The sequence below is a fragment of the Pinus tabuliformis genome, chromosome 4_1 (genome assembly GCF_031772625.1).
Source record: "Pinus tabuliformis cultivar Carrire ecotype Pingquan chromosome 4_1, CPIR1, whole genome shotgun sequence".
Lineage (NCBI taxonomy): Eukaryota > Viridiplantae > Streptophyta > Pinopsida > Pinales > Pinaceae > Pinus > Pinus tabuliformis.
Genome location: NC_142303.1, coordinates 78,045,233 through 78,068,964, shown reverse-complemented (window position 1 = coordinate 78,068,964; position 23,732 = coordinate 78,045,233). Strand labels below are relative to the sequence as shown.

At 42.3% G+C, this 23,732-nt stretch overlaps 1 pseudogene; it reads left to right on the top strand.

The window, feature by feature from the left end:
- LOC149174249 ((E,E)-alpha-farnesene synthase-like) overlaps window positions 1-22,782 on the top strand; it is a 28,040-nt pseudogene extending 5,258 nt beyond the window's left edge.
- The last annotated feature ends 950 nt before the right edge of the window (window positions 22,783-23,732 follow it).

Below are 23,732 nucleotides of genomic sequence, written 5' to 3'. Positions count from 1 at the left end.
GTAGATGTCCTTTCATCTCATCCTGTTTCTCGTAGAGATCTTCAGCCTTTTTCCAAATCTCATTGGGAGTATTGTAGGCAGATAGATGAAACTGCAACTCTGGAGAGATGCACATGCATATGGATCCGTGGGCCTCATCCATACGGTTGAGGTACTTGGATTTCTCTATGGCTGAAGTGGGTTCCACTTCTGTAGCCATGGTAATCCTGTACAACCCTTTATGACGAAGGTATCGATCCATTTGGTCCTTCCATTCATGATAGTTGTACGATGTTAGGATCGATGCTTTGGGAAACTCCATTTTTCTGTCAATCTTCGATCTCCAAGCTCTAATACTTGCAAAATAAAGCACTGGTGCGCCTTTTATCTAGCAACCTGGCTTTGATACCATGTAAATGTGTTAGAAAACCTGCACAGATGAATCTAGCTAGTAAAGGTTGAACACACAACTTTGCAGAGCAAAAACACTAAAAGAAAATTGAAAGAAGAAAAGAATGATACATTCAAAAATATGTTACAATGCTCATGATATAGCATCACTGGGTGAAGATGCCAAGGTAATGCACTATAGTGGTGATCAATGAGAAGATTCAACACCTACAACAAGTTTCGGAGATAACTAGTCAGTTGCGGAGTTAAAGAAGGAGAAAATCAAGGAGTAAATCATGCAAAAGGAATCTTGCATGCAATCCCATGCTCTAACTAAGAGTCTGCATGTAGGTGTGTAGTAGTTCCAACATGCAAAAGGAATCTTGCATGCAGTCCCATGCTCTAACTAAGAGTCTGCATGTAGGTGTGTAGTAGTTCCAACACTCTCATGGATCTGATTTAATAAATGTTTTCATTTTATTTCATCTCAGATGTTTTGGAAGTTTTCAAAGATCAAAACGGGAAGTTTTCAGGTTGCTCTGCCAATGCTTAGATAGAGGCAAAGATCCGAGGCATTCTCAATTTATTTAGGGCCTCCCTTCTTGCATTTCTTGGGGAGAAAGTCCTGGAAGAAGCTCAAATATTCTGTACATAATATTTAAAGGAAGCCCTAAAAACGGTTCCGATCTCCAATGGTAGTCATTGAGGAGAGGTGAGGCAACAATACCCATTCAAATTCACAAAATAACGTATTTTATTGTATGTGGTTAAGGTTAAATGTTTTTATAGCAACAATATTGTGGCTGGCAGATTGAATACGTTATTGGATATGGTTGGCTCACAAATTCCCCCAGATTGGAAGCAAGAAATTATATCGAAGTATTTGGAAAGGACAGTATTCCATGTGTTAAGTAAGTTGTTGAAGATAATGGAGAATATCCTAGAATAGGTAGAGTTGGTTCACGTAACCTCAGGATAGGAATTAGTTTCTATTTCTTAGGATGTTGTTCTAACTTCCCTAAAACCATGTATTCTATTTAATATGTAATGTTGATGAACAATGTAGAGCGTTCTCCAGAGCCAGACTGTCACGCCCCTACACCTACGATAGTCTTTCAACTGCTTATAGCGAGGTGCGGCACCACTGAACACTTTCTTTTCACCAATACTTATGTTCGTGGACTATGCCTTAACATTCCATACTTAGTTTTATTTTTGTTACCAAGTATTATTAATGTGCGTTTATACCAATGAACACCCATACACATTCATTATCAACAGCATTAAATAAGAGAAATGCACAACAGTATAAAGGGAGGGGCAACTCCCTGCAATATGAGTCTGCCCGAATATCAATATATATAATTTTTCCACTTTTACAAAGTATAGACTAAGTCCTTGGGAAACCCCAAATTTATACTTAGCCAAATTTCCAATTTCGGCAAACTTGGTTGCCCAGCTCGTCGTCACCTTTGCACGACTCACCAACCTGTCATTCACCTCGTCGCACGTCTTCGCCGGTTTGCTCTTCGTTTGGTCGCAAACGCCCAAACTGTGTACGCCTGCCCACACGCAATCCCACTTGCCAACTCTTGACAAATGCCCAAATCGTGTGAACATCACGTAGTACCGCCTGCCCAACTCTACGACCTCCGGTTCCAAACTTCGTCTCACGGTCGTGTCATTTGCCCAACTTGGGCGCGCCTCCAAGTCACCACACACAGGCGCCTCTACCCGAGACACACTTCCGTTCAAAACCCAACACACTAACAAGTCTTCGTGCACACTTGCACACCGAGCGGGCGCTCACCCGAGTCACCAAGACACCCGCGCCAAGTCGTCGCACAATGTGGGAGCCACACACCCGTGCACGCCCTTTACTCAACCACCAGGCGACCCTTCCCGCACCTTCACCCACAACCGAGTTAAACACGTCTTCTTCGTGCAGCCCTGCCCAAGGATGGGCGCATCTCAACCTGCACCTTCTTCTCCTTAGAACTACGCACTATAAACCTGCGCCTACTCCTTTACATGAGTGAAGAGTGAATGAGTTGATGATGAATGAGCTCCACGCTCATCGCATATATACCAAGTGCAGGGCGTAGTCTGGTTGCCCAACCGACTCGCCCAACACCCCAAACGCCATCGCAAACTTGCCAAAACACCCCGTCGGCTTCGTGCGATGTAGGTCGGCCTCCATATGAGTTTAATCGTGCCACCACGCCATATAAACAACTCGCCCCTTCTCTCATATGCACATAAGTATATCGCACACTTCAACCAAGAGCTCGCACATCGCACCGCAGTCGCACTTCCTCCGTTTGTTCACTCCAACCGCGCGCACGCTGTCCACCCGCGGTCGCACTTCATCCGGCGGGCGTGCCAAGGACCGCAGGTCCTTATACAAACTCTCTTTCGTAGAGCTGACCAGTGGGTTTTATTCATTTAATACAAACATTGCCATTTTTATCATGGTAGCAGAGCGTCAAGGTTGAGGAACCTGTATGTTGGTTGGTGGGTGGTTCTTTGAACTAGAATCGTCGCAAGTTTTGAGTGGATAGGCGCGACGATAGCACTATTACACTTCTCAAAATTTTTATTTTCCGACCGTCATAGTTTTTTAGTGTATCGCTGCGATAGTATCAGAAAATTGATGTAAAACTGCGACAGTCTCGGATATTGGGTGTATATCTGTGACTATGTCTCAGAAAATTGATGTATATCTGCGATAGTCTCGGATATTGGGCATATATCTGCAATGATCGTGTAAATCAAAGAAACTGCATGGGGAAGCCAAGAATAAGGCTATAGTTGTCAGAGAAGCTAAGTGGGGAAGCCAAGAACAAGGCTGTAGCTAACAACAGAAGGTTGTCTGGAGACTGAGAAGGAAGCCACGTTGATCTGCGCGTGTGTTACGAGATCAAACAATAGTGATCTGTCTCTATCACAGATCTAGGGTAAATTTAACATCTTTTACCTGTCAAATTTTTTTTTCTAAATTGCCAAGATGAATAACAATATTTTTGAAGCATGCATGAACGATCACAACAAGCTTGATGGTTCTAATCATGCAAATTGGAAGTTTAAGATGCAGACTCTACTAGAAGCGCAGAGTGCTTGGACGATTGTAAATGGGGATGAGCCGAGGCCCGCGGCTGGATCAACATCGGTCCCAGATTGGGAGAAACGAGAAAGAAGAGCAAGGACAATGTTAAAGATGTCAGTGAAAGACTGCATTATACCACACATCAGAGAAGGTAAGTTAGCTAACGAGATCTGGGGAATTCTGAAGGAACTGTACGAGATCAGGAATTCAAATCGTCTTTTGTTCCTCAAGAGTAAGATTTTGTCCATGAAGATGGAGGAGAATGAAACAATTGCTTCATTCGTAGCAAGGATCAAGGATATGAAAACCAAATTATTAGATATTGGTCATACAATGGACGATACAGATCTTGTGACCATTACAATGAATGGTGTCACTGATGATTATCAGATGTTCATCACTGGGATAAATGCCAAAGAAAGGATCCCGCATTTTGAAGAGCTGACAAGTATACTGATGCAGGAAGAAGAGAGGAGATCGACTCTGAAGCCCAAGAATGCCGATCTTGCATTGATGGCAAGAAAAAACTTCTACAAAGGGAAAGGAGATCCACAACAACAAAATGGAGCAAGTTCACAGAAACGGCCAAATCTGACCCAAGGTATGCACTCGAATAAAAACTACTCTGAAACTAATTGTTTTTATTGTGGAAAATTGGGTCATATTGCCAAGGAATGTAGGAGAAAGAAATATCATGAAGAACAACAGAAACCGAAGAGACATGCAGGTCATCTCACGAATGGTGATTAGGTGCAGAATTTGAGATTGTTCATGGTTGATCATGGTGAAAATGTTAATGCAGACATTTGGTATGTAGATTTAGGAGCGTCAACACACATGACAGGGAACAAGCACTGGCTAGATGATTTTAAAGAGATCAATGAAGGTGCACAGATTTACCTAGGAGATGACAGAAGTCATCAAATCAAAGGATGTGGGAAAGTTTCTGTCATTCTACCTGATGGTAATATCAAACAAATCTATAATTTTATGTATGTGCCTGGAATAACAAAGAACTTGGTTTTTGTATCCATGATTACAGATCAAGATTTGAAACTTGAATTTTTAAAATCTAATTATTACATTAAGGATCTGCGAGATGGAATGAAGACAATTTCTACAGGAACCCGAACAGGAGGACTGTGCAAGTTTGATGTCAGACCTGTACCGGTTCGAGAATTAACAGTAGCGAGCCTGACTACAGAAGAGCTTTGGCATCAGAGATTTGGCCACATCAACTACAGTGATTTGTTGTTACTACAGAGGAAAGAAATGGTAAGATATCTTCCTATGCTAAAACAAGTACATAATAATTGTGATGCATGTACTTTAGGAAAAATGCATAGAGAAGAATTCCCTGTTAGAGTAGAAAAGAAATAGAGGGATATACTGGAGTTAGTGCACACAGACCTTTGTGGTCCCATGCAGACAAAATCATTAGGAGGTGCACTACATTTCCTACTGTTTATTGATGGTTGTACGAATTTTTCTTGGGTGTATTTCTTAAGTAAGAAGAGTCATACATTCGAATACTTTAAGCAGTTTAAAAATATGATTGAAAGACAAACAGGGAAACAGATAAAATTCTCCGTTCTGATCAAGGGGGAGAATATAGGAAAGATGAACTCATCAAATATTGTGAAGATCATGGAATTTTGTAGCAGTTTACAATACCCCATACTCCACAGCAAAATGGAGTAACAGAAAGGAAGAACAGAACTTTGGTGGAATGTGCTAAAAGTATGCTAAAAGGTAAGAATCTTTCAAATGGTTTTTGGGCTGAAGCAGTGAATACTGCGGTTTATTTAAAAAATAGGAGTCCAACAAGAAGTCTTGAGTCTAAAACTCCTTTTGAAGCATGATATGGATATAAGCCTGTAGTAAAACACTTAAGAATATTTGGATGTAAAGCATTTGCCCACATACCAAAGGAAGATAGAAAGAAATTAGATTCAAAAGCCATCAGATGTACTTTTATAGGGTATTGTTCGTCATATAAAGCATACAGATTATTTAATCCCTCTACTCACAAAATCTTTGTTAGTAGAGATGTTCAATTCCATGAGCAGGATAGTGAAGAAACTGATGAGCACTATGATGGATGGGACATTCCATACTTTGAGGAAGAAGAAGTAGAGAACAATCAGGGTCAGCAGCAAACAAAGGCAGAGGATGAACAACGATAGCAGCAACAACTACAACAATAGCAATAGCAACAACAGCAACAGCAACAACAACAACAGGAAGAAATGAGGTTTGAAACCACTACCCCACCACTTAGGAGATTAGGTAGGAAAGCTCAAATGCCTGCAAGATATAGGGAAAATGCTTTTATAACTAGTATGATGAATGTGGTTGAACCGTCTAGTTATAAAGAAGCAAATGAAAGTATTGAATGGAAAACAACCATGGAACAGGAATATGATTCAATTATCAGAAATAACACTTGGGAATTGGTAGAACTTCCTAGAGGAAAGCAAGTCATAGGTTGCAAATGGTTATATAAACTGAAAATCAATGCAGATGGAACTATAGAAAAATGGAAAGCTAGGTTGGTTGCAAAGGGGTATAAACAAAAAGAAGGGATATATTATGAAGAAACCTTCGCCCCTGTAGCTAAATTGAACACCATCAGATTGTTAATCGCTTTAGCTACTAAGAAACATTGGATGATGCATCACCTAGATGTAAAGTCTACATTTCTAAATGGAGAACTGAAAGAAGAGGTTTATCTAGATAAACCAGAAGGGTTTGTCCAAAAAGGAAAAGAACATTTAGTCTGTAGGTTGAAGAAAGCACTTTATGGACTAAAACAAGCTCCCAGGTCATGGTATGATAAAATTGATTCATTTTTTCTACAAGCTGGCTATAATAGAAGTAAGAATGACCGTAATATTTACACCATGAAAGATGAACAAGGGTGCGTAGTGCTGATTTCATTATATGTAGATGATTTGATAATTACAGGTGATGCTATATATCTAATTGATGAAATCAAGCAACAGATGTCATAGATGTTTGAGATGAAGCATCTCGGTGAAATCAAATACTATTTAGGTCTCGAAAACTGGAGAGATTCAGGTCAAACATTTCTGTCTGAATCAAAGTATGTCAAAGGCCGGTTATAAAAGTTTAAAATGGATCAGTGTAAGTCGGCACTGGTACCATTGCAGCAGAACATCAAATTGCAGTGTGAGGATGGCTCAAAAGTGGCGGATGCAACACTTTACAGACAGCTGGTTGGGAGTTTAATCTACCTAACCACCACTAGACCTGTTTTGGCTTATGTAGTCAGCGGTGTTAAGCTAATTTATGTCTAAGCCACTTGAAAGCCATTGGAATGCAGCGAAGAATGTTTTGAGGTATCTACAAAGTACTGTAGATTATGGAATTATTTACACTGACTCTTCTGATGTTAGATTGGTAGGATTTGCAGATTTAGATTGGGCAGGAAATGTAGATGATCACAGATCTATAACAGGTTATGCATTCAGTCTTGGATCCGGGGTGATCACATGGAGCAGCAAGAAGCAGAACATAGTCTCCTTGTCCTCAGCAGAAGCAGAGTATCAAGCCATGTGTGCAGCAACGTGTGAGGCGGTTTGGTTGCGGAGACTTCTCCAGGATGTTGGGGAAGAACAGACAGTCACAAAAACAATCATATGCGATAATCAAAGCTCAATCAAGTTGGCCAACAATCCGGTGTTTCACAAAAACACTAAAGATATTGATACTCAATTCCACTTTGTAAGGGAGAAAGTGCAATCTAAAGAAATTCATCTGGAATATTGTAATACATGTGATAATGTTGCAGACATTTTCACTAAGCCTCTTGGAAAAGTTAAGTTTCAAATGTTTAGGGAGATGTTAGGCATATATGTGAACCCATTCTCCATTAAGGGGGAGTGTTGAAGATAATGGCGAATATCCTAGAATAGGTAGAGTTGGTTCACGTAACCTCAGGATAGGAATTAGTTTCTATTTGTTAGGATGTTGTTCTAACTTCCCTAAAACCATGTATTCTAAAGTGTAATGTTGATGAACAATGTAGAGCGTTCTGCAGAGCCAGACTCTCCTGGTTCAGACTCTCTTTCGTAGAGCTGACCAGTGGGTTTTATTCATTTAATACAAACATTGCCATTTTTATCATAAGTATAGTATATTTATATTATATATTGGAGTAGGCCCATAATTTCATTTCATCAAAGTCATCTACATTAAGGGAAATTAATGTTAAATCCACTTTTCATTTAACTTTTCAGGACAACAACCAAGACTGAGAAGCTTTTAGAACTTGCAAAATTGCAGTTCAATATCTTTCACTCCTTATAACAAAAAGAGTTAAAACAACTCTCCAGGTAATGATCAGCTGTCTCCACGATTATTATGAATTTTTTACAGAAAAATTCGGATTTGAGTGGTCTCATATTCAAAAAATTATTTATTTTGTGTGCAGATGGTGGAAAGATTCAGGTTTCTCTCAACTGACATTCACTCAGCATCATCACGTGGAATTCTACACTTTGGCCTCCTGCATTGCCACTGAGCCCAAACATTTAGCGTTCAAATTGGGCTTTGCCAAAACGTGTTATCTTGCAATAGTTCTGGACGACATTTATGACACTTTCGGAACGATGGAGGAGCTCGAACTCTTCACAGACGCAATTAAGAGGTGGTGATGACTAATTAGCTTCCTTAGATTGATCGTTTAATCCAATAAAAAATAGCAACTAATTGTGTGTTCGTATGATGATCAGATGGGATCTGTCTGCCAGGGAGTGCCTTCCAGAATATATGAAAGGCATATATATGGTGTTTTACGCTTGCGTTAATCAAATGGCTCGAGAGGCTGAGAAGAGTTAAGGCCGAGACACGCTCACCTATGCTCGAAATACGGTATGGAAAATATTAACCCATACATACATTTGAAGTGAAAAACATATTTATTTTCTTCTGATAATGTTCATAGGTTTGTAAAATATTGTTGTATCCAAACTCAGGCTCACTTAATTCGCTTTGCATGTACTGTACTGGTGTGCAGTGGGAAGCCATCTTTGATGCGTTTTTGGAAGAAGCAAAGTGGATGTCCAGTGGTTATATACCGACGTTTGAGGAGTATTTGGATAACGGGAAGGTGAGTTTTGGGTATCGAGCAGCCACACTGCAACCCATTCTCACGTGGATATTCCCCTTTGTTATCGGGAAAAGTGTCTATTTAGAACTGCTCTATCCCACTAAGGTGTGACAGCTACCTTAGAAACAAACAGAGAAAACTACTTTTGTATTCTTCTTTATGAACTATAAACAAAGAGGAATAGGATGAACCAACCTGTGTCTTGCGCTAGTCCTTTGATCCAATCTCTCCTCTTTGATAGCTTCCAGCTACCTGCTTCCTTACTTGCCCAGCTTCACCAAGTACCTGTAAGATCACAGAAGAAGGAAACTATACAAAGACATGGGTTTATACTCATAAATAACTTAGGATCAGATTTAAGTTAACCATACAAATGTAACAAGCATCAATGAAACACAAGCATGGAGAAGAAACTCAAATAGTTTTATTGATATACAAGAAGATCCAGGAGGAGTTACAACCGATGATTCCTGACCCAACATCAACCTCCCAGCAAAGAAGTCCCTTCTTCAACCCCAACAAAGCATAGATCACCCAATTCTTTGATATGTATCTCAAAACCAACAACAATTCCTTACAATATGCAAAATTCCAGCCTCTGGATCTCTGGGATGAGGGATCCATATATAGATGTATGCAAGGAGGATGAGTCAGCTCATGATTTGATTAGTGGCTTCTCTCTGTCAGTTCTTGCTTCCACTTGGAGACTGAAAGCCTCTTACTCATCCTTGGTCGAATTCAGTGAGGCAAGTGTCATTGGAGAAGATTCTGGAAGCTTCCATTGTCTCTCCACCTCGCGGAATGACACTGCCATTTGTCATTTCCCGCTCAATGCACCCTGGTAGTGCATTTAGGTGCGTTGCAACGCACCTATCTAGTGGACTTAGGTGCTATGCAACGCACTTGGCTAGTGGAGCGGCTGAAATGATCCTGATTTGACTTATTCTGAGCAGTTTCTGGTGGAGAACTTCTGGGAGAAGCTGTAATTTGTTGACCTTGTTCCTTTAGGGGTTGGAACAACACTTTTAGGGACTTAAGAGCCCCTGGTTTATGGACATTTCATGCTTAGAGCTGTAAGGCACAAAAATGTCTATAACAGTTGCCCCCTAAAGTATGAGGCCGTGTATCGGGTGAAATGCTTTATTAGGAGGATCCGAAGTTCTTTCAATGCTGGGAGGAGACCTGTAATAAGATACAATACAATACATTATCTTCATACTGTTTTCATGATCTAGCTGAGGCGGGCATTCCCATGCTCAGCTTTATAAATTCATTTTTATGTACATAGGACAGACAATCGTCTGATGGTAGACTGATGATTCTGGTAGAGCCATCATCCTTTTGGTAGGATGATTATCTGTGCTGCAATGTTGTACATTTCAATGTCTTTATTTTCCTGAATATATATCGCAGCCCGGATGGATGAAACTAGATCCGGGGTCTTCAATCTCGTCCGATCTTCACTCGAAGTACAAGTCGATCCATGTGAGAAATGTTTTGAAGTCGAACATGGAAAGACATCGCTTGATTACCAGTCAATGATGTAAACTGTTAACAAGCGCGAGAGGAATCACCGATAATGATAATGACCCTCAAGGTACTGCAGTACAATTCATGTGGTGTGAATAAAGGACTTGGCGTTGAACACCACGCAAAATCTTTCGGTCGAAGGTCATTGATGTAAACCTGTCACCGGAAGTGAGAAACTTGCCATTGAGGCATGCAAGCTTCAAAGTACTGAATGGGATGTTCCTAGATCAACTTCTTGGATAATGAGCTGATGTCGACAAGAAGTGATCCATCATAGGAGGGCCTTAATGAATCCCACATCAATGACACGGAATGGAGCAAATGATTTTGATGGAGGTGAAAACGATCTGGTGATATATGGTTCAGGGTGGCGGTCATGAAAGAATGGAGTATAATGTATGGTAGTGGGCGGGACACAAGTGGCCTTTCTGGATGACTTCTCTTGAACATGTCGGCGACACTTATGTGATGGATTGGTAGCATTAACCCCAAATGTGGATGGTATGGCGAGACCATGGCGATGTGACCGGTGAATGAAACAACCCAACCCGACTCGGGCACGGAGTGGAAGTGTCATGTTCAAGAGCGACTTGCTACCAATAAAGATTCTTTGAGTTTTCTTCCCAATTTTTCCCCAGTCATTGCTGACCAGTACCTCTTTATTTTTGTCAAGCTTGAGGAGGATAACATATGCTTGTTCTATAATTTGCCTTTCGGGAAAACCCATCGCTATGTTTTAATGAGCCTAGCGATAGTGAAACTCGTTCTCGTCTAAAGACAAGTTTGTCGCTATTAATCTTTTTAACGAGTCTAACGACAAAGATAACTCGGTCCTTTTCATTTTTAGAGAGTCTGAAAAGGTACGTAAAGGTAACTCCAAAATTCCTTTTTCGTCATCTAATCCCTTAAGTCCGAAAAAGTATAAAACAATACAGAAGGGATGAATTTTCGATCGCTTTAACGAGCCGAACAAAACAAGCGCTCGATCTTTTTGTGCAATAATCCCTCAGGTCCAAAAAGATTAAAATTTAGAGGAGAGATAGCACTTCCCATCGCTTTAACGAGCTGGAAGGCCAGAACTCGGCAATCTTTTCATATTTTACGAGTTAGAAAAGAGCTTAAAGAAGACTCGTCTTTTGAGGAACGAGTGATAAAATGGGTAGCAGCTGATTCCAGGTAAGGTTTGGAATTTTCCAATCACGGCAGTGTCACAAGGATGGCTAGTGAAATCACTCTTCGCAGTTGTTCCTCAAAATGGGTAAACAATCAAATGGAGGTGAATGATCGGCCAATGGAAAAGTGGAGGTGACGGTGCAAACACGACCAAGGCTTTAATGGCTGAAATGCTACATTCACGGTGGTTATTTACCAGGGGATAGTTCATTTTTTAACGAGCTTAAACGCGGGTGGAAACATTTGCTCGGTGCGGGTTTATTTTTTAACGAGCTTGAACCTTGCGGTAACACTGCTCAATTAATCCAGTCATATGATAAGAATGTCTCATATAAAAACGGCAACTTTTAGATTTTTGCCCCGCATCCTTTCTTTATGCAAGTTAGGTGACGACTAATCCTACGAGTTTAAAGGGTTAGAGGTCCTAAAAATTTAAAAAATAAATAGTTGCCCCTCGCTTGCACTCCAAAAGGTTTGCATGCCCCCAGGTATAAAACAGAGTTTCAAAGTTACCTCTATTCATTTCCGCTAAAACATTTGTTTTACCGAGAGAGGCTTACCTCTTATAGGTTACCCAAAGATTGTTCTATTCACACTGCAAACAAAACACTTCTTCAGCGATGTCTATCGAAACAAACAAAGGTGAGCGACGATCCCTGCCAACTCACATAACTTTGACAAAAGAATCTTATTCTAGAATAACCCCTCTTCCAATCACAGACGGGGTACAGACTAGTCATATTCTGCCGCGGAAACCTACCCTATACCCGAAGTTTTCCTGCCGAAGCAGACCAGGACGCATGCCCCCTGGGTTTCAGTCATATCCCTCCGAATTACTCGCACTCATCGGGAGGACGGACTGGAGATTGAGACATTTCTTGCGTGAAAAGACCATTTAGGGATGGTATATGACTATTTGCTATGTGTGATCCGGGAAATGAAAGCTGGTCCACGAGCTTGACCACTCTTCCTTCGTGTGGAAAACACATTACTCTAAAGAGTGAGGAGACAATTGCTCCCATGCAATAAATATAGTCTCGTCCATGGAGTAGGTTATAATCCAAGGGTCCTTGAACTACCATTAGGTTCATGCGAACTGTCTTCCTTCTCAATGTTATGGGCACATCAGGAAGGATCCCTAAAGGTCGACTGGTTCCTTTATCAAAGCCTGTCAGATTTCTCATTTCAGGCAAAAGCGATGGTGAACCAAGCGCTTTCCAAGCAGTTGAGGAAAGGATACTCACAGAAGCCCCCTCATCTATGATGGTACCAGCCATAACCATTCTATATATTTGAACGATAATTCGGAATGGTACGCTTGCTGGTAAGCGGGGTCTGCCTAGTTGATTCCAGTCGAAGGAGACAACTAGGTTACTTGGAGGTGGGACCGAATAGACGGCCGGGTATGGCTCTGACGAACTTCCTTCCTGCGGTAAAGGAATGGGTAAATTGCCCCCATGTTCATCGGAGTCTGTGTTTATGAAGAAAATTTGGACGGTGTCATCCTTGTTCTCTTTAGTGATTGTATCATCTGAAGATGAAACCTCTGAAGGCAAGACCGGGTCAACTGCCGCCTCGACCTTTTGACTTTCGTCTGGTATGGATTCAGTTGGTTTATCTTCAATGATAGGCGCTTCAGCCGACCACCTGAGCGGGCCGGCTGGATTCTCAACTAGTGACGGACTTGGCAAGAGTTTTTTATATCCACGAGGAAGTCGCAACGGTGAAACCGGACGATCATCCAAAACTCTTTTAGCCTCGTCTAAGAAGGGACAACGGTGGACGGCATGATTGCCTTCGCACAGTTTACAAGGAAATCTAGCTTTCCCTTTTTGTCCTGGGGCTTCACTTTCACTAGTTGACGGTGTGCTTTCAACATGATCACCAGAGGTTGACGACACCGGGTTGTGCAAACGAGGAGACCAGTCCCTTAGTATCCGGGTGATGCAAGGACAATCTCTGTGAAAGTGGTCTCCTTTTGATCCGGATTTAAACAGGAACGCAACAAATTACAGAGATAACCATATACACAAAGATGCAGCGGAAATAATACTTCATTTCATTAATGGAAAATACTGAAATATGCTTACAACCAGAAATGGAATAAACCAGCTAGGGCGATGGTAGCTTATCTCTGAGAAGAGATGTGGTGGCTACATGCCTCTGAACTGTGTTACAATGAGGCTCGAAGGCCTATTTATTGTTGAGAAACAATGGAAAACCCTTAACATTCCAAAACCTAACCCTAGGAGATGAAACGCCAAACTGTGGGCCCCGTTTGGGGTAAATTGGTACATCAACTTCCCGGGGTCATAACTTTGGCATACAATCTCCGTTTGACGCGTACAATAGCTCGTTAGAAAGATCTATCCGAGCACTACCATTGTTGGAACGGGAAACATCGGTCCATTCCATGGACCCATGTTGCCCCCGGATTCCCCAAAAAACGTCGTTTAGGGCCTCAAAACGGCTCCGGAAGTTCAGGACCCGAAAAATTGCTAAAAATAGTAAGTTGTGCTATAATTAAGGAAACTGAAAATGCTGAGAAAGACAATGGTGGGGGTTCAGGTGGACTTGGCAGGTGGCCACCAATATCCACCTGGATCATTCCTCCCCCCTTAGGAAGCAATGGTCCCCATTGCGTTGAGCTCCTCCATGAGATGAGGAAACTTTTGCTGAACTTGTTCCCTGGTGAGCCACTTGCCCTGCTGAAGGAGTTGGCCTGCTTTGACAACTCGATACAGTTGGATATTCTGTTGGCGAGTGTTCTTGATCTGTGTGTCCATGATCCGATCAGTTGCAGCTTGTTCCATGCAATCTCGATTTAATTCTGTGGGTTTGAGCTGTTCTGCAATGTCGGATGTGTCTAGCAATGGTGGAAAGTATGGCCGAAGGCGGTCCACATTGAACACTAGGTGCAGGCCAAGGAATGGAGGAATGCTGAGCTCAAATGCATTGTATCCCATAGCCTTAGTAATGGTGTAAGGACCATATCAGAGTGGTCTCAATTTCCGACAGGCTCCAGTAAGGCGTTCCTTTTGCAAATGCAACCAGACTTTGTTGCCCACCTGAAACTTGTGTGGCACCCGATGTTGATCATGTCGTTGCTTGTACTTGGCATTTGATTTCTCAAGAATGTCATGGACCTACTGGCGAATATGTTGGATGCGCTCAATGAAGCTGGTGGCCTTATCTGTTTCGGACTGGACATGAGCTGAATTTATGTGAGTAGCTGCAAGTGGCATGGCCACATCAATGGGGCATAGTGGCTGGAATCCCAAACCCACCTGAAAAGGACTATGGCCAGTGGAGCTGTGAAGAGCTCGATTGTAGCTATGCTGAACATAGGGGAGGCTCTCGTCCCATGTGCGTGGATGCTTTGAGTTATACATGCGCAAAATGTGCACAATCATCCTATTGACAACCTCTGTCTGGCCATCAGTTTGAGGATGGAAGGCTGTGGACTTCGTGAGTTTGGTGTCCAGCATTGACCAGAGACTGGACCAAAATGTGCTGAGAAACCGACTGTCCCGATCTGAGATGATAGACTGTGGGATCCCAAAGTGCACCCACACTCGTTCAAAGAAGAGTTTAGCAGTGGCTTCTGCTGTGATATTCTTCTTGCAGGCCATCATAATGGCCATCTTCGAGAACCTATCGACGACCACAAAAACACAGTCATTTACATGCTTAGTGGAAGGAAGGCCTGACATGTAATCCATGGAGATGGATTCCCAAGGTCGAATAGGGGTAGGCAACGGGGTATAGAGGCCGTGCTTCTTAATGGTCGGTTTGGAAATGGCACAGGCAGTACATGATCTGATGTACTTCCCAACATCCTGTCGAAGATTCGGCCAATAGAAATAATTTTGCAGTACTGCCACTGTTTTCTCAACCCCTAAATGCCCAGCAGCCCGACTGTAGTGTGCTTCCCAAATCATCTTGGCACGCTCGCTTGAAGGAACACAAAGGTGACCGAGGTGGCATAATAGGGCATCCTGGAGGTGAAAATCTAGAACATGCTGACCCTCCAAGAGTCTCTGGTATGTGTGGCCGAATTCTGGGTCGCTTTTGTAGAGAAGTGGCCAATCAGAAGTCTCGTGCCCACAAGCATTGAGCACAGTGGTTAACACCATGATCGGTGGTCGACTGAGGCAATCTGCAACATTATTGGTACTGCCCTTCTTATACTTGATATTCAAGTGGAACTGTTGCAGGTATGTAGACCACTTCTGATGGCGATCATTCTGCAATTTCCCTTGGGTCTGTATGAACTGCAGGGGTCGGTGGTCTGTGTGGATGACCGTTTCCTTCCCCAAAATGTAATGCTTCCATTGTCGGCATGCCTGTACAATGGAATACATCTCTTTATCATAAGTGGGGTACTTCCGGACTGTGTCTGAAAGTGTTTCACTGTGATATGCCACTGGATGTCCATGTTGAGTAAGGACTGCCCCAATAGCATAGTCAGAGGCATCTGTCTCGACCTCAAATGGTTGTTGTAAATCTGGTAACGCGAGCACTGGTGCCGTGCAGAGGCGATCCTTCAACTCCATGAATGCCTTCTGTTGAGATTTAGACCAAAAGAATTTTGCTTTCGCCCCTCCCTTGGTGACTTAACTCAAGGGCCAAGAAATATGAGAAAACCCCAACACAAACCTGCGGTAGAAGTTGGCAAGACCTAGAAAGCTGCGGAGCTCTGTTAGAGTGGTTGGAGAGGGCCAATCCCGAATGACTTGGATCTTGGCTGGATCGACATGCACCCCCTGTTCATCAATGATGTATCCCAGATACTGAACCTGGGTCATGCCAAAAGTGCATTTCTCCAAATTGGCACATAGCTTGTGTTGCCGCAGTGTTTGGAGAACCTGTCGGATGTGGTGGAGGTGCTCTTCCCAACTCTGGCTGAAGATCAGAATGTCATCCAAGTATACTACTACAAAGGAGTTGGTGAATGGCTGCAAGATGTCATCCATTAGCCTCATGAAGGTTGGAGGAGCATTCGTCAATCCAAAAGGCATAACCAACCATTCGAAAAGGCCCTCATTGGATTTGAAGGCAGTCTTCCACACATCAGAGGGTTCGATTGGTACCTGGTGATATCCTGACTTCAGATCGATCTTGCTGAAATATTTCGCCCCCTTTAGTTGGTCTAATAGGTCATCAATCCACGGGATCGGGTACCTATTACGGACAATGATCTTGTTCAGTGCCCGATATTCAATACAGAGTCTCCACGTCCCATCCTTCTTCTGTACCAACACGATCGGGCTCCTACAAGGCGATGAACTTGGACGGATGTGACCTTTCTGCAGGAGCTCCTGAATCTGCCTCTTGATTTCATTGTTCTCCAGAACAGAGCGCCGATAAATTGGTCCATTGGGTAGCGGCGCACCTGGGGTCAGATCGATGGAGTGCTTGACTTGACAGTGCAGAGGAACCTCTGCAGGGGAGGTGAAGATGTCCTCGTACTCCTCCACAACCTTGTCCATCTGTAGTTGTCGTGCAGAGGGACCCCGTCTGGATGCCGCGGCCACTATCTTCTTCTTTCCTTGAGGGCGTATCATCAGGAAAACAAATTTCCTGGTTTTGGAAATGATCTTACTGCATTGTTTTGCAGTAATCAAAGAGATGGCGGTAGGTGGTGCTACCTCTGGTATCCTGTACAACTTATTTCCCAATGTAATAATAACAGCACGGGGCCTTGATTCATACACGGCATGTCGCTTCCACAAGTATGGTTGTCCTAGTAATACATCACAAACTTAAAGGGAAGCAATGTCACACAGTATCTCATCCGTGAAGGGCTTGATGTTGTATGGAAGGCGACACTGTTGGCTCACGCGAAGATCTTGTCCTTGGTGAAGCCACCCAATGGTGTATGGTTGTGGATGTGTTGTGGTCGGTAAGCCCAACCGCTTCACGATCTCTGCCAAAATGAGGTTCTTTTGACTCCCGCTATCAACAATGAACTGTATCGGGGAGTCCTTTACCCACATCTGGGAGTGGAAGAGACGCTCATCCTCCTCTGGATCTTCGGGTTCATTTTTCTAGATCTTGGCGGTAGCAACAGTGGCGTTGGGATCTGCATCAATGATCTGCTTCCCTTTTTCATTCCCCTTATCGGGTTCTGACTCAGAGTCGGAACATGCATCTGATTCTGAAACCTTTAGCTCAGCCACCAGTGACTGCTTGGCCCGACACTCACTTGTGTTGTGAGTGGAGCTCTTATGGAACTCACACCATTTTCCAGTGTCCTTTCTCGGCTTCGCGGCGCTGTTCTTTGCTTGCAGCTTCGGCTGGTTGTCTTGGGCTATCCCGCCTTGGCTTTGTCCTTTGTTCTGTGGTTTAGGGGCACCTTTCCCCTGCTTTGGATTCATAGATCCAAAGTCTCGCTTCTTTTGTTTAAACTTCTGCTCGACCTTGACGGCATATCGGTATGCTGCGCCGAGCGAGGAGATGTTCAGGAATTGTATTTCTTCCTGGATGTACTTGTGCAGGCAGCCACGGTATTTGAGTATCAAATGTTGCTCCGAATCCTTGATACCCAACTTTGTGCGAAGGGTATGGAAAAGATTGGTGAACTCCGGCACGTCTTGGTCCCTTCCCTGCCACAGCGTGGTCCACTTTATGTATTCATCCTCATAGCTTCCAACAGGGTAGTACTGCTCCTTGATGGCATCCCGGAATGAATTCCAGGTGGGTGCGGCTGAAAATAGTGAGCCAGTACTTTCATCCTTCTGCTCGCAGTAGGTTTCCCACCAGTCCTTGACGTGGGGGGCTGCTTTGAGAAGAGCAAAAACAATCTTTTCCCGACTCGAAAATTCATGAACAGAAAAATAACCCTCTAGCAGATTTAACCATTTGTCTACGGCTTCTGCGTTTATCTGACCCTCGAATATGGGGATTTCAAAATTAACTTGTACCTTAAAGGGTGTGGCGTTTCCAGAGTAGCCACTGGAAGCCGATGTGTCACTTCTGGGTAGCCGCTGAAGGATCTGGGCAAAGCTGTCCATCATCGCGTTCCGTTGTCGCTCGAGGGCTTCTTCGAGCAAGATTTTGATGGGATCTCCTGCCCCCTCGTCTTTCTTCTCATCCGCCATGGGAGGCCGTCGGGATTTGCGAGGCTGGTCTTGCAAAGGTTCAACCAGTTCAAGCCCTAACTCCTTATATCCCGACCTTGTTGGGGACATGCAAAGAAAAACAGAGAAAAAGCAAACCGCTCTGATACCACTGATCCGGATTTAAACAGGAACGCAACAAATTACAGATATAACCATATACACAAAGATGCAGTGGAAATAATACTTCATTTCATTAATGGAAAATACTGAAATATGCTTACAACCAGAAATGGAAATAAACCAGCTAGGGCGATGGTAGCTTATCTCTGAGAAGAGATGTGGTGGCTACATGCCTCTGAACTGTGTTACAATGAGGCTCGAAGGCCTATTTATTGTTGAGAAACAATGGAAAACCCTTAACATTCCAAAACCTAACCCTAGGAGATGAAACGCCAAACTGTGGGCCCCGTTTGGGGTAAATTGGTACATCAACTTCCCAGGGTCGTAACTTTGGCATACGATCTCCGTTTGACGCGTACAATAGCTCGTTAGAAAGATCTATCCGATCACTACCATTGTTGGAACGGGCAACATTGGTCCATTCCATGTTGCCCCCGGATTCCCCAAAAAACGTCGTTTAGGGCCTCAAAACGGCTCCGGAAGTTCAGGACCCGAAAAATTGCTAAAAATAGTAAGTTGTGCTATAATTAAGGAAACTGAAAATGCTGAGAAAGACAATGGTGGGGGTTCAGGTGGACTTGGTAGGTGGCCACCAATATCCACCTGGATCACCTTTGCAAATGACACATGGCATAGGCCTGGTCAGTGCAGTGTGTGGATTTTCGTTAAACGACACTCGTTTTCCCACATTCGCCTTTGGCTCCTTCTTCTTCTTCTCTTTCTTCTTCTTTTCCTTCTTCTCCTTAGGAACTTGGCTTTTAGCTTTACCAGCTCCATCAAGCGAAGAGGAAGGAGGAGAGGAAGAATTAGAGGAAGTAGAAGGCTGGTGGGCAACTCTGGACTCGTCTAATTGCTGATTCGATTGTTCAGGAATAGTGGTGTTCTGAACGACAGAGGTTGAGAAGAGCCATACAGGCAAACCAATTGTCAGTCCTGGAAGTGACAATGTGGCCATATGGGGCGCACCAACATCTCCCCAAGAGGAGAAGGGACTAGGATTTCCACCAAGGGGAATTCCTTGGTTGGTAGGCTCCATTTTCTCAACCCAAGATCAACGTAGGAAAGGGGTATGAATATTCCGTTTAAAATAAATTTTAATACGCTTTGACACAACCTGTTTTTTCAGTTTTTAAGAGTCGAGAAAAAACAAAAGATGACTCTAGTCTCCTTCGATTTTTAATGAGCCTGAAGTGACAAGTGCTCAGATGGACCTTTTCCGTTAAAGAGTCTGAAAAGGAACGAAAGGGACTGCTCTGGAGGTCTAGGTAGAGGGAGTACCAAACCAATCGCAAAACTGCAGAATACTTTTTACGGTACGGCAGTCAATCTTCCCGAATGCTGTGTTCGGTGCATTGCGATCAGTAGGGCGGCCGACACGGCTCCCTATGGATAAAAGGTTTTAAGCCTATAGGGGTCTCCCAATATATACTCGACGGTACGTGGGAGCACAAGTCCGTACTGGCACTTATCGTCTCAAAGTGGAGGAATCACCCAACCATCAGTGAGGACAATAGTTACCAGGCTTTAGGACGTCGGAATATGTCTCTAGCCTAGACCTCTAAATGTTGTGCGTTAAGTTCCAAAGCGTTGTTAGGTTCATTGAATTTATTTTAAGTTGATCTTTCTTATGAAGTTTGCCTTTTGGGATCACCACGAGATGTAGATGTAATTCCTAAAATGCAATCTAAAGATGATAAACAAAATTTTATCTCTTTTCAGCAATGAAAATCCTAGCTACTAGGGGAAAAGAAAGACACAATCTTTTCACAAAGAGCAAAGAGCACACTGTAAATGCATTTTCATAAATCAAGCCAAACAGACTGTCAATATGCAAATGCACATGCATGTATTTGTTTTTCACTTTCTTAATATTGATGCCTAAAAAGAAAGTTGATGTACAAATCTGAATTTGCTTTCAAGCGACACACATAAAAAAGCTTCTTTTCGAAATCAAAAGGTAGAGATGATTACGACACTTTATGATTTTGAAATAAACACTCGTTTCGACACTAGAAAGTCACAAATTCAAACCAAAGGCAAAAGTAAAAGCATAATCGACTATCAACAGCAAATAAACTTTCTCCTATGATCGAAATCGACACTTGCGACAGATCTAAATCAAAGGACGACAGTACGACTATTATACTTTTGCAATGGAAAACTGTAAACGACTCAACAAACACATAAAAACATCTACAATTCTTTTATACAAATGAGGCAGAATATCAGTAAGGAAAATTGGTTTGAAACAGTCATATACTGATCACAGGCTGCAAAAATCAGAGACAAAACTGGAAGAATGAAGCAAAGAACCTCAGCTCCACAAGGCTAGGCTGATCAGCGCACCTGTTACACAGAGAAACTGCATTGCAGCACAGGTAGCCCTCTCGGGAAGTGCGTTGAAATGCAGAACCTCTTCACAGAGCCTGCGCTGGGGCAGAAACGAGAATTCTATCCGGGTTCTGGGTCACAACTTGCAGTTTAATCTTTGGTTTTTGGCCAAGTAAAAGCAATCAGTAATGCACAATCAAAGGTAGATCTAAGGGGGGTCTAAGAGCTATCACAAGGGCAATTAGTTAGTCTATGAATCAGCTATTCAAATCATAAACAGATCCAGTGAATGGATTGAAGTAGCAGATGTCTACTTTGCATTTGTTAATGGCAAAGGCAGTTCGATTGCTACTTATAAGTTTATGAAATAAACAACAAGAGAAACACAAACAAAGTAATTAGACACGCTCCCTAGTGGAGTCGCCATTTTGTTATCGGGAAAAGTGTCTATTTAGAACTGCTCTATCCCACTAAGGTGTGACAGCTACCTTAGAAACAAACAGAGAAAACTACTTTTGTATTCTTCTTTATGAACTATAAACAAAGAGGAATAGGATGAACCAACCTGTGTCTTGCGCTAGTCCTTTGATCCAATCTCTCTCCTCTTTGACAGCTTCCAGCTACCTGCTTCCTTACTTGCCCAGCTTCACCAAGTACCTGTAAGATCACAGAAGAAGGAAACTATACAAAGACATGGGTTTATACTCATAAATAACTTAGGATCAGATTTAAGTTAACCATACAAATGTAACAAGCATCAATGAAACACAAGCATGGAGAAGAAACTCAAATAGTTTTATTGATATACAAGAAGATCCAGGAGGAGTTACAACTGATGATTCCTGACCCAGCATCAACCTCCCAGCAAAGAAGTCCCTTCTTCAACCCCAACAAAGCATAGATCACCCAATTCTCTGATATGTATCTCAAAACCAACAGCAATTCCTTACAATATGCAAAATTCCAGCCTCTGGATCTCTGGGATGAGGGATCCATATATAGATGTATGCAAGGAGGATGAGTCAGCTCATGATTTGATTAGTGGCTTCTCTCTGTCAGTTCTTGCTTCCACTTGGAGACTGAAAGCCTCTTACTCATCCTTGGTCGAATTCAGTGAGGCAAGTGTCATTGGAGAAGATTCTGGCAGCTTCCATTGTCTCTCCACCTCGCGGAACGACACTTCCATTTTTCATTTCCCGCTCAACGCACCCTGGTAGTGCATTTAGGTGCGTTGCAACGCACCTAGCTAGTGGACTTAGGTGCTATGCAACACACTTGGCTAGTGGAGCAGCTGAAATGATCATGATTTGACTTATTCTGAGCAGTTTCTGGTGGAGAACTTCTGGGAGAAGCTGTAATTTGTTGACCTTGTTCCTTTAGGGGTTGGAACAACACTTTTAGGGACTTAGGAGCCCCTGGTTTATGGACATTTCATGCTTAGAGCTGTAAGGCACAAAAATGTCTATAACACCCTCCCCCTTCACGTCCTACATTGCAGCTTCTATATTGCTTCGATCTCAAATCAAACACAAAGTAGTGCACTTAACTATTTTTCGTTTTGGATTTGGAGTTGAAATGAAATTGGATGATATTGAATGCAGGCTGAGCGGAACCGTGGTGAAGAAGCTTCTTCTATATTGTGTTATATGAAGGACAACCCTAGAGCAACAGAGGAAGATGCTCTGAATCACATAAAGAGCATGATAGAGGTAAAATGAAAGAAATAAATTGGGAGTTTCTGAAACACCAATGTTCCCATCTCCTCCACGAAACATGCTTTCGACATTCTGAGAGCTTTCTACCACCTCTACAAATACCGAGATGGCTTTAGCATTGCCAATAGTGAAACAAAGAATTTGGTCATGCGAATTGTACTTGAACCTCTGTCTCTCTAACCGTCCCAGATACAAATCACAAAGTATGTCATCTGGGTGGCATTCGTAGTATGTGTAAATGGTAGGGCATTTGTGTAAACTCCAAGGCACATTAGCCTTATTTTTTTCCATGGTTTATTAAATACTATGATTTTTAATAGCCATTTTTTTTCCATGGTTGATTAAATACTATGATTTTTAATAATTATAGTCCCGAGGTTTTACATTATCTTGATATCTATGGGTTACTAATTCCTTTAAATAATTTAGAAGTTTGAAATAATTTAACAATCATTTACTAATTAAAATGAAAGAACTTATTGCGTACACACTACAAAGGTTTATTTAGTAATTAAAATGAAAGGTATTATTGCATACAAAGTAAGGGTTTATTGCATTCTGTTACTATTAAAATAAGAATATTTTCCAAAACTCGAGGGCACATTACCCATATTTATTTCCATTATGTTGACTCAGTAGTAACGTAATTTTATGATTTTGAATTTATTTTTTATCGATGAGGATTGACTCCATATGTATAGGTATGGAGTTACCTATTAATTCAAGAATCATTTAGAAAATGAAATGAAAGATTTTATGGTGCATAAATGTGTTTTTTTAACACGGGATATTTTTTTCGCTTATAGTATTTTTTTTTTAAGGACCTTCTTTTTCATTAATGATATACATAAATTACATCAATCCACAAAGGAGTTATGGACCAAGGGAGGGACATGAAAACCAAACAGAGAACAGGAGAAAAAACCCAACTTCTAAATTAAAAAAAGGAAACCAGAAGCGGAACAAAAACTATGAACTAAACAGAAGTCATAAGAGAGAGTCCCAACATCCCGCGGGAATGTTGATCGGGCATTGACCTAAAAACACCCACCCACATTTCCAACCTGCCAATAATAGAGAGCAAGCACACTTCCCGCCAACCAACCAACCTGACACTTTGATCTTCACTG